This window comes from Apteryx rowi, unplaced genomic scaffold (genome assembly GCF_003343035.1).
Source record: "Apteryx rowi isolate R43461 unplaced genomic scaffold, aptRow1 scaffold_54, whole genome shotgun sequence".
Taxonomy (NCBI): Eukaryota; Metazoa; Chordata; class Aves; order Apterygiformes; family Apterygidae; genus Apteryx; species Apteryx rowi.
Genome location: NW_020450805.1, coordinates 2,615,648 through 2,627,174, shown reverse-complemented (window position 1 = coordinate 2,627,174; position 11,527 = coordinate 2,615,648).

Sequence of the window (11,527 nt, the reverse complement as noted above, 5' to 3'; positions counted from 1 at the left end):
GGGGTCAAGTTTGCAGTTTCAGTGCCCGGGGGGGGGGAGGGCAGCATCCTGCAGTTAAATGCTCATGTCTTATGATCATGGGGGTTCATTTAAAGGAATTTTTACAAAAAGGCCGCCCCATGAAACAAGCTCCCATGGCACAAGAGAGTATCACTGGGGCCACACTCAGTACTGTGAGCAGTGTGGGGCTGTAAAGATCCCAGCCCTGCCGGCCTGAGCTAGCAGAGCCCTGGGCAGACAGCAGCTGCATTGGGCTGCCTCCCAGGAGCAGGGTGGACAAGATCAGCCAACATCTGTTCCCCTTTAATCTTTTGTTCCTTTATGTTTTGGTGTGGAGCTTTTGTACGTAATGAGGTACATGCTCTGGCACATCCACAGCCACCCTCCTGAAGAGCAGATCTTGCAGACTGACAGTGCTGGGACGGAAGAGCTCTTCGCAGCTGGGATGTTTCAGGATGCTGCGCAGGCTACAGACTGCAAGTGTATTTCTGATGTTTGCAGCTCCTCCTGTCCTGCCAAAATCTGCAGGATTCCCAGGGCTCACCAGGCCTTATCAGGAAGAGGCTGAACTGTTCAAGTAGGTTCCCCTTCGTGTCACTGTTTCCAGTTGTTTTGATTACAAGAGGCTCATGTCAGGACAACCTCCAGGGCTTCCTTTCATTCACACCCCATTATGCAGTTAGTGTCTGCTACACTTGCACCTGCAGAGTCTGCTTGCCTGGAGCCATTGGTGCTTTTAACATCATGTGTATGCCATTTAATATACTCAGTTATGTTATCAGAAGTGGAAAGGGGAGAATAATGTACTGAATCCTAACAATATTCCACAAAGGCCTTATGCTTTCTCAGCTTCCACTACTGCCTCCAGAAGTTCATTGAGACTCTGGGAAGGGAGCCAAAGATGGTGTCCTGCTGAGAGAAAAGCAGTCACATATATTCTGTGGCATCTTTCTCCATTTAAGCCCCTGCTGAAGAAGCTCACAAAGCAGCATGCAGGTCAGCAGCCTGGAAGATGAAGGCCTTACTGTGATATAAAGGTGCTTTTCTCTCCAAACAGCATGTGAAACCATARATAACTCACATCTATGCTGGTGTTTGATGGTGTCCCTGTTACTCCTCTGGGTCAGAAAGCACAGGAGGATAATATTAATTGCCTTCCATCTCCAAGTGTCTTGAAACATGAGGGCCAGTATCCATGCAAACTCTTATCATCCAGGAAATCACCAGCAAGAGGAAAAGTACATAGGACTGAACTTAGCTGAAGTGGTGAAGCAACTGGTTCTGCACGATATCTCACTGCAGAGTCAGGAACAGTAACACCTGGCAATATTGCACATGAGAAAACAATTCAGATGGAAAGGGGATGTCAGGAATACACAATGGGACAGATATCAGAGGCCAGTGAACCCAGAGCAGCTCCGAAGAATTGTGAAATGACCCTTCTTCATGTCCAGCTGTAAGACAAAGCTGGCTGGATCTATATTCCCAAAACTCAGAGCAAGGGAGGATGAATAAAGTGTGAGGCCCTAGGCAGAAGGGGCTGCTGGCTTCCAGATTTCCCAGACCAACATCTTTTTATGCTGGCCTGTATGCGTGTCTGCTTTGGTGGATGCATTCTCCTCCTCTGTAAGTCAAGAGGGGAAAGGGTGGGCAGAAGTAAAGGAGTGAGAGAGCACCTGGAAGGCTGAGCTGCTGTCTTATTCATGCATCCAAGAGGAAGATCCCGGCACAAAGACAGAATTTCCATAGCCAGAGTTGGATAGGTGCTGTTAGTTAAGCACTAGCAGATAATTGGACACCTTTCTATGTCCCTATCTCTGTACTACTCAGAGGATACTGGACGTTCTCACAYTCCAGACGCTCCTCCCTTGGAGTCTGAGCAGCACAGAGGGGACTGTCATGGCTGGAGAGCAAACTTGTGGGAAATTGTCGCTATTCTACAGGTCATGTTCCAGGGCTCATCCCTATTTTTTCTTCCATGCTCACAATAGCTATATTTTCCAGAAGCCAGTAAAAACAGGATATGATGAAATCAAGTGAACATCTTTGACTACTTCTCCCAGGAAAACAGCCTATGGGCAAGGACCCTACACAGCCAGGAAGGAACTGCCAGGAAAAATAGAACAATCTCCTAGCTGTGACTTCCCCTCCAGCCAGGGGGACCTCTGCCATTTCTTCTGTAACAGAACAATTTGTATCTTCCTCTCCATGTCATATCTCTGCACAGGTCAGGTACTTGAATGCCTTGCCAGATACTCATTATATGTTGCTTTGCAACAGTGGAACATAAAGACAGGGGATACTAAAAACCAACACACAGCAATAAGCACTTCAATACCAGTCTCCTCCTTTCCACTTATCATCCTTGGGTCTGTGATATCTACTATGGGAATGTGCAAACAAAGATGCTGGTAAAAAAAAGGTATGGCTTTAAGCTGCTGGAAAAGCCATGGGTTAGTGCTCTCTATTGAAAAATCACTTTGCATTTTTCTTTCTGACAATTTCTTCTTCTAAGTTTGAATGGTAGAGGCCTGTATTATAGACTTATGTGCCCTGTGTTCCAGCTGTTGTGCCATGGAGGCCTGAAGGTCTGTTGAGGCACAAATTTATTTAAAATACAACTGGAGAAGGGAGTACTGCACAGGCAGACTTATCTAGCTCTAAGCATAGAGCTGCCAATACAAATTGTCCAGAAGATGGAAAAAGAAATTTGTCCTCTTTGCTCTTCCCAAGACAAATGAGGACTCGCTTGTTTTGCTTTTGCTCAAACATGAATCCAGGCTAGAATCAGAATTAGAGTCAAAACAAAATCTGTTTGCTCTTTGATGATTAATCTTTAACAGGAGCATGAAGACAGTGCGCTGTGAGGATAATGCTCTAGAGGGTGCATTAGACTGCCTCAGGGACTAAGATGGACTAATGTGTTTAAGTGCCGACTCCTTGGTATCAGGGAAAAGACATATTACTGCAGACTATAGGAAAGCGATGTAGCTAGCTGTATTTGCAAAGTCATCCTCTGAAAGGAGACAGTAGGTTTACCCATCTTTTTTTTTTTTTTTTTTTTAATAAAGACCTGCCATCATTGCTGCAGAAAAGTCCTGTAACTGGACTGTTAGAAGAGTTAGGATTTTCTTCCTTAGAAGAGGGGTTTGGGAAGAGAAGGAGAGGTTGCTGTCTTCTACTGCTGTCTCTGTGGGGTCAGTTCAATTACTTGAGCTCAGTTTGCTTCCCAAATTTCCAGGCTCTGCCACACTTAGGGCATGCCTACCATAGAATCAGAGGGTGTAACTGCAGCACTAGCAACTGTATGTGGACGCTAACAGTGGTAAAGTAACAGCAGTACAGACTTGCAGGAAGGCCAGTCAAGGCTAGTAAGAGGTTTGAGCAAGCTTGTTAGACCATGCTGCTGTGGCTACACTGCTGTTGATACCCGACTACTTAGAGCTAGATAAGTCTGCCTGTGCAGCACTCCCTTCTCCAGCTGTGTTTTAAATAAAGCACAACTTGCAGATTCTTTTCCAAGGTCCTGCTGTAGAGTGGGCACTTTGGTCATTGGACAGGTCCAGAATCGCTCTTTTTCCAGAGCTCTCCAGTGGCTCCAGATCACCCTGAAGCCTTTGGCTCTGCACTTTTCAAGAAAATGAATCCCAAATCTCGTGCCACCATGAGGCAAGTCTGCAGCTGCTAATCATTCCCTTACGGATTAGCTGAGCCTGTTCCACTTCTGGTGTACAGGCCCAAGCATGTATTAAAATACTGGACAGCCTTCCACGATTGCAGGGCACTGTCTGCTAAAAAGCTGATTTTCACACTGACATTTTCCAAGAGCCGGTGTGGCCCCATCAAGTCAATGACTAAAGGAGGCAGATGGGTGGATAGAAAGGGAAGCAAGGGACAGACTGGCATGGGGAGATTTCATTTTGGGTGCAAGATAAGTGATTAGCAGCTGGCTGGGGGAGAAGTGGGACAAAAACGGCTCTCAGCCAGACCAGTGTCACTCAGACTTCGCCAGCAGGAGTAACTGAGATGGGAATGGGCAGGAGAGCCAGGGATGAGTGAGGTGTGCTGGTTAGTTACTCCAACACCTACACAAAAACACCCACTCATTGCCACAGAGGATCCTGTAGAAGTGCACACTGGGCTTACAGAAGCAGAAAGGAGATGCAGTCCCTGCACTGCCCTCGTTTGTAACGCTTGCCCTATTGAATACTGCTAAACCACACCCTGGCAGCTCCTACCAAATGACAGGCCATGCCTATGCTTTAGCATCATCTCCAAGCAGCTCCAGCCAGCCCAGGCCTTGCTTCCCCCCCCAGTGGAAACAAGCACAGTTTTCCCCTTTTCCATGGATCTACTTTCCCTAATGCATGAGAACACTGAGGGCGAATTTCTCACTTTGGCTGGCCACAAGAAGAACACCTGAAGTGTCCCCCTCTCTGTATCCCTGCCAAACATACTAACTGACAAAGCCACTTGTGTGAACGTAGCTTCTTTCTGCATCCCTTGTCTGCAGACCTGTACGAGGCTGAGCTGAACTAGTTTCTCGTGCTGTGCTGACAGAGGCATGTGAGCCCCTGTGAGCACCCCGTAAGCTTTTCCTTCCTGAGCAGAGGACAGATGCTAATCAACACCAAGTGCTACAGCTTTAGCTCTGCAGCTTAGCTCTGCCTTCAGTGCTGGCACGGTGTGATCCTGCCAACTATGTAAGTTCCCAGGTTGCTAAATCTGCCCTTTGTCCCCAAGAGCCTAGGGCAGCACCAGGGCTTGCCAAATTACAGCTCTGCTAGCTTGTCCAACATATCCACCTTGCCCCATCCTAGCCCCCTCAGTCCCTTACTGCAAGACTTCACATCCGTCAAAAGCGTCTCCCTAGGCCACAGGGGCCAGGCACCTCTCTAGGGACTTGTTAGGCAGCTCCTGCAGGCTGCCTGCCAAACTGAGGATGGGCCAGGCTGGACCCTTATGCACTTCACATAAATACCATAATTTCAGCATTCGCTTCCATGGGCCGCATTGTTCTAGGCAGCAACTCAGTGTTTGTACAGAGCAAGGTGCCTCCCCTTCCCACCGGAAAAATAATTTTTCAGCATCAGGGCAAATGGTGTGTCCCGTGGGCTGCCTCCATCCACTCTCAAGCCTGAGCAAGGGCCCAAACACCTTTTTTCTTATAAAAGAGTGGGAAGATGGAGAAATAGTCCTGGCCTGAAATCAGTAGAGCTCTGCAACACCAAAAAATATGTTGCAGGCCACCAAAGGAGAAAGATCCATCTTGGGATCACATGTATTTTGAAAGTTGTAGATGGGGGAGGACAGCTTGCTTTTTTCCAGCACTTCTGTCATTTTCCTTGGGGAGAAAAAACTTCTCATTTTCTAAGAATTGCTTATTTTATAATGACCCTATCTTCCTACCCCCACACTTATGTGCTCTATCCACTAGACACGTCCTGACTGTCACGTAGACAGTTGCTCTTCTTGGCCAAGCAGCTGTATTCCTGGCCTGTGCTATGCTTACCTTGATAGAGCCTCGATCTTTCACTAGAGAATCAGAACATTAATAACTCTAATTTACAGCCTAATATCTTACACATAGGAAAAATACAAGGGGAAGACCAGGCACATTTTCCTTGCCTCATTTGCACCAATTACTCATAGATCTATCTTCCTTTATTATGCTGAATAATTTCTCTTCACTCTTCAAATATTTGGAGGCAATTAACCTGCCCCTAATCAATCATTCCTTAGGCAAACTAGATTTTGCTTTTGTAATGTTTTTCTGTATAGTAGCTCCAGCCTCATAATCATCTTTGTTGCCATTCTTTCAGTTTCTTTTAGTTTGTCACTATTTTTCTGGTAATGTGGTTCCTGGAACTGAACACAATATTCCAGGCATAGGAGTTTTGTGTGTATGATTGTGTGTGTGATGTTGCCCTCAGGTGGTTAGTCTAGAGAGATGATGAGGCTTTAAAAAAAAAAAATAGTATCTTCAGTACAGAGATTTGTAACTGTATCGAAACTGTAGAGAGAGCGCTCTTTTACGTGATGCCTTGGGACAGAACTCAGGATGACATTGGCTTTTTCTGACTGTCTGCTCTCAGTCTTAGATCTCTGCATTTTAGACGTATCTCCCAGTTTGTGGAGGCTACTGTGCTTGAAGATCAGCAGAAGGAATCTCAGTTTTAGTGACTTGGTGGTGTGCGTCTTGTGACCTTCACAGGCTGAATGTGAGTTCTAATACAAGAGCCATGAGAACTGACAGACTTCCATCATCACCAACTTTATTAATAATAATTTTATTCTTATGGCTACTTGTCTTGGTCACATTTTTCAGCAATTCATTTTTGTCTCAAAATTATATGTGGCATAAAATTAAATTTACTTTTTTTATTACACCAGGTGTTCTGTAATTCCTTGATTACAATATATATAAAATCCTAGAAGCTGTTCAGAAGGACACAAGAGACTTTATTGAAGGTCATATTAGAAGTTCATTGTATTTGTCTCTCCTTTAACTCGACTCTTCACAAAGCTAAGCCATCCTGTTCATTCATTCCCTTCTCCTATCAAAGTCTCTGCTGTTCCAGTGATTATGATGCCCCTTTATTTTCTATTTCTTTTCTATTATTCTCTGCCTCATTGTTAAGGAACTGATCATACCTAACACTGATTTCAAGGTGGAGATACAGACCTGACTTATTCAGGAATTACTATGGTAATATATACATTCTTGACCTATTTAATATATGACATCTTAGTGGTTTTGCTTTGCTCTGCACTGAACCTCCTCTCTCAGTATAGGGCTATCCACAGAGGTGTCCAGATATTTTCGCTGAGATCAGCTCTAATTCAGAATTTATCAGCATGTAGATAAGCTAAATATTTTTTTCCAGCATTCCTTAACTTACACTGGTCTACATAGAGCTCCGTCTGCCATTGCTTTGTCCCACTTACATAACTTGGTTCATTCCTGCTCCCATTGAATGCAAATGCCAAAACAGGCATTAGTTTCAAAAGGAGCAAGAGCAAAGCCTTTTCTAGGACCTTTGGAAGCTTTTCTCAGTCATTCTGTATCTTACATAAATTTGGTCACATTACTGGACCTTCTTAACTTCTTCACCTTCTCCCATCACCTTCTGGATGTGTGGTGCAGAACTAAGCTGTGGTCTCCCTAATGACATTGAAGGTTTTGTCACTGAAATCAAATGAGCTGGACAGGATCTATTTTGGCCACTATATGTCTCAGGGATATCACAGGAAATGCCTTGCAACTCCTGTTAATTCAACACTACTAAGAAATGGATGCTTTCTCCTATGTTTTCTTTTCCATCTTCACTTTTTTTTTCCTTGCTTCCTGCAGAACTAATCCTTATGCAATCTCTTGGTATGTCTATGTGACTTATATTAATATGTCTATATTAATCTATTTGACAATTTCAATCAAATTTGGCAGGCAGAGATTTTTAAAATGGCTATGAAATGTGTTTCTACATATTTCATAAAACTGATTGCTTTGCCAAGTGCAGGGGGAATTTTATAAAGATACACAGAGAAAACAAAGTCTTAGAATAATCCCATCAAAAAGTTTATGGTCAAAGAGACACAGATATGTAGGAAACTAGGCTTCATTAGTTCCACTACTCGTGGAACTGCTTATTAATCTTTGGCATGGATTCATCCCACACACTGTTGTTGCCAAGTTTTCTTAATAGCCACTTGCAAAAGGGGTTATCCTTGTACATTTGGGAAGGTCCAGGCAGTTACATATGCTGTGATTTTGCCTAGACAAGTCTTTCCAAGAATGCTGAAAGGCTGGAGGAGAGAAAAAATTCATGCTTACAGACTTGTCGATAGAGTGAGTCATGTTTGCCATATTCAAACTGGTATCTTCAGATATGATACCTAATTATTTTCCCAGCTGCATTTGTAGGTCCTTTTATAAAGCTCAAGGTCCATAGTGCTATTTTCTTTAGAAAAGATGTCTGCAGTGTTGTTATTACTTTATACTGAAACTTTCCTGGTTTCATCAGACTAGCTCTTTTTAATGAAAAATTAAAATCATATTCTTATGTTAGAAGTTTAGTTGATTCAGTCTTCATTTCCATAATGCCACTGGACCTGAAGAGTTCTTCATGTTACTGTTGTTGTTGTTGTTGTATAATGTAGGCATAACAACCGGTAATAGTCAGCAGGAAAAAACATAGAAGAAATAACTCTTCAGATAGGAGGCCACAGAAATATTTCCAAATGGCTAATGCAGTTCCCAAAGAGGGAGGAAATAGCACAGGATCAGAGCAAAAAACTTTCCAAAATTTCCAGCAAACTGCACTGGAAATTCCATGAGACTTACTTCCGAAAAAGCACATCTCTTGCTTGCACGTTTCTTCAGGCCTACAAAGGAGAGGCTGGTGGCTCCGGCAGCCAGGCGGTGCCTTCTGCAGGAACAAATCATGGGAGCTCTGTGGGTGGCTAACGCTTGCCTGATGTCTCTACAAAAGCACACTTAAATCGGGGCTTCTCTCTTTTCGCTATTAAGCCCTTTATAAAAGTGTTGCCTTGTTTAAGGAAGTTTGCTGTGTGGAGCTATAGCAGAACAACGCAACTTGCACAGAGACAACCTGCCCATCGCCTGCAACTGCACCTACCCCTCAGAGCCTCTGAGCACTGATGCCCACCAAAAGCAAGTCCAGGAGTTGGCCTGAATAAGGACTAAAGAAAGGAAGCTGAGATCTGGCCCTTGATAATAATTAGTTTCACAGGATCCTTAGCATTGGTCATTGTTATAGGGAAGGATGGAGGTCATTCTCTGCCTCACCCAAACATGATTATTGGAGGGTTTTTTTAGACTAAATAAATTATCGAGTATAGTCCACTTACCATACTGATTTATCTTAAACTCTGGCTTTTGTTTCTGCCTCCAACTCTTCTGTCACTACACCAATGATAAATCATCCAGGGTATTTTTTTCCACAAGATATTTATATCTATATAGTCCTGCAGATTTTAGGTCTGGTTCCTCCATCATGTGCCTTTGGTCAGTTGCATAATTTTTTTATTATGAGTCCTGCTTTCTTTGTAAGACAATGGTTTGAGGGAAGTGTTGTGGGAAGTACACAATGCACTTCTAAGACTGTAAGACAGCAAACAGCAAAAACAAACAGGGTTTTAAAGCTGTGTMAATTGTATGGAGTTCACTTCTCTATCAGAAATTTTTCTGTCTTTGGTACTCAATTTAACCCTTGGCATTTAGTATCTAGAGAATTCAGCCTCTTGGGATACAAGACTTGGGAACAGCACATTCAGCTTTGATGCTTTCAGCCTTCATTGGAGAATTACCCCTGTCCAGCTGCAGCTTGCAAGCTTCAGCAACACTCATCTTCCAAAATTACAGCAATGTCATGACAGTCTAACAGGGCCATGTCTCACATTATGCTCCAGGATTAACATTCCTAGTCTGCAGTGTAACAGAATTCATATCCAAGAGCACAAAAAGCCTCACCCTTGCGCCCAGCCTTGTGTGCATGGCAGGGTGCACACACAGTGGCCACCATGGTTTGCACATCTGGGCCCTGAGCACAAGCTCCCCGTGCCTGCTGCCCTGCCTCTCATCACCAATATTCCCGTGATTATCCCCAGGGTATCAGTGACCTAAATACATTGAAAGTTGCATTTGTTTTTAATGTTGCTGAGTCTCTAAAATCAGTGCACATAACAAACTGCCTGTTTCCAAGCAGCTGTTGTGTAACTTCATTCCCCACCCCCAGACATGTTGCCTGCCATTCATTTAATGGGCTTAGTTTCACTGGGAAGTGCCTGGAGGAACCTCTTAGCTTCCTAATTAGCAACAGAAGGGGCCAACCCTTGCTGGAGGTAGCAGTGAAACATTTGTGAGGTCTCCTGAGAATAAGGGAAGCAGAGAAGGGGCCATTTCAAGCTGGCAAAACACTAACTTTTATTCACTGTACAGTACAGAGCAGAGGACTAGAAGACAGCGTGTGGGGGAAAGTACTTGCAGAAGAAGCCTGAAGAAGTGATGATGGGCTTTGTAAGCAAAATAGAGAGTATTTGTGAAGGGGGAGGAGGGGATAGAAGAGATTTTCTATGTCCGTCCCAAGTTGTTCACCACTCTTGTAATCTAAGTTTTATATAAAATATTGTGGAGTAGCACAGAGGCCTCACGGATTGGGTGCTGGTGAAGATAGGGGTAAGGTGTTGATGTGATCTGCTCTCAGATGTTTGATCTGTTTTTTGTTAATAAGATTCGGGAATTAAGAGCTTGGAAGCACTTAGGAGCTCGGTGTTTCCTCCCAGGACGTAATCACTGAGGCTGAGTAGAGACTGCCATTCAGGGCTGGCATAAATTTTGGTACAAAACAAATCTCCTGCCAGCCAGCTGAATTGCCTGACGCCATGTGGGGAAGGTGAAAACTTTCCCTGTCCACTGTGGGTGCTGAGACAGTCTTGAAGCTCATTCTGGGGCCCCAGGACACAGCCAGATGTGGTAAGCTCTCTGATTTTTCCTGTGCAATCCTATCTCTGGGCAGTGTTTTTCTCATGACCTACCTACTGAAAGAAATCTGTGTGCATGAACTGCCCCATCTTGGACCTGTTGGATTGTTCAGACCATGCCCCAGTTCCTGCACAATTTGGTATCTTGAAGTATCTTTGGGCTGTGAGAGCGACTGGGTGATGACACAAAGATGCAGTCAAGGTGAGGAAATGCCTCATTAGCCTCAGGAGTTTCCTTAAAGAAAAAAGGATAGGARGTGGAGTTCAAAGCCAAAGTGCTACGTAGGGGTCTAGTATGGTTGTTTGGGAGCCTCAAGGAGCACAAGAAAGTTCTGAAGCTGCTAGACATTGCCCTGCCTGCACAAACATTACCTAGCCAGCAGCTTGCAAGTAGTAGCCACTGACCAAATAAAAAGAAGATAGCTGGTCCCCAGTATGTTTATGAGCCAGGAGACCATATGCACAAAGATCCGCTATTACTGCCCACCATTTGCTGTCTGGTAATACTCTTAAGACAGTGAACCTGACCTTGTGCATCCAAAAGGGAAGTTACGCAGCAAGGCCTTCCTGCTGAAAGATGAAGGGCAGAGCACGACAGCCAGGGTCGTAAACCCCAGTGAGAGGCTCTAAAGGTAAGAATAATCATTTACAAGTCACCAGAGCATCTCAAACTATACAAGAGCTGTATTCAAAGGTTTTGTGCTCCATTCTTAGTTCTGTGCACTACCTCATTTCATAACCAGAAGTCACCAGCTTCCCTCCCCATATCTCAGATTTCAGCATTTATGAGGCCTGGATTATGATTATGTGCAAAGGACAATGAGAAAAATAGAAAGTGCCCAAATAGAAAATTTGGAATTATGAACACTGCAAGCTCCTCTTTCCCACTAGAGGGCACCCAGTATTTGCAAAACTGCTGCAAGCAACTCTGCTGCTTGGCCCTTGGGTCCTTTCTCCAGCAGCAGTTTACACTAAACTAGTATTTGTGGATGATCCTGGGAGAGCTGGAAGGTTATGTTGTGTT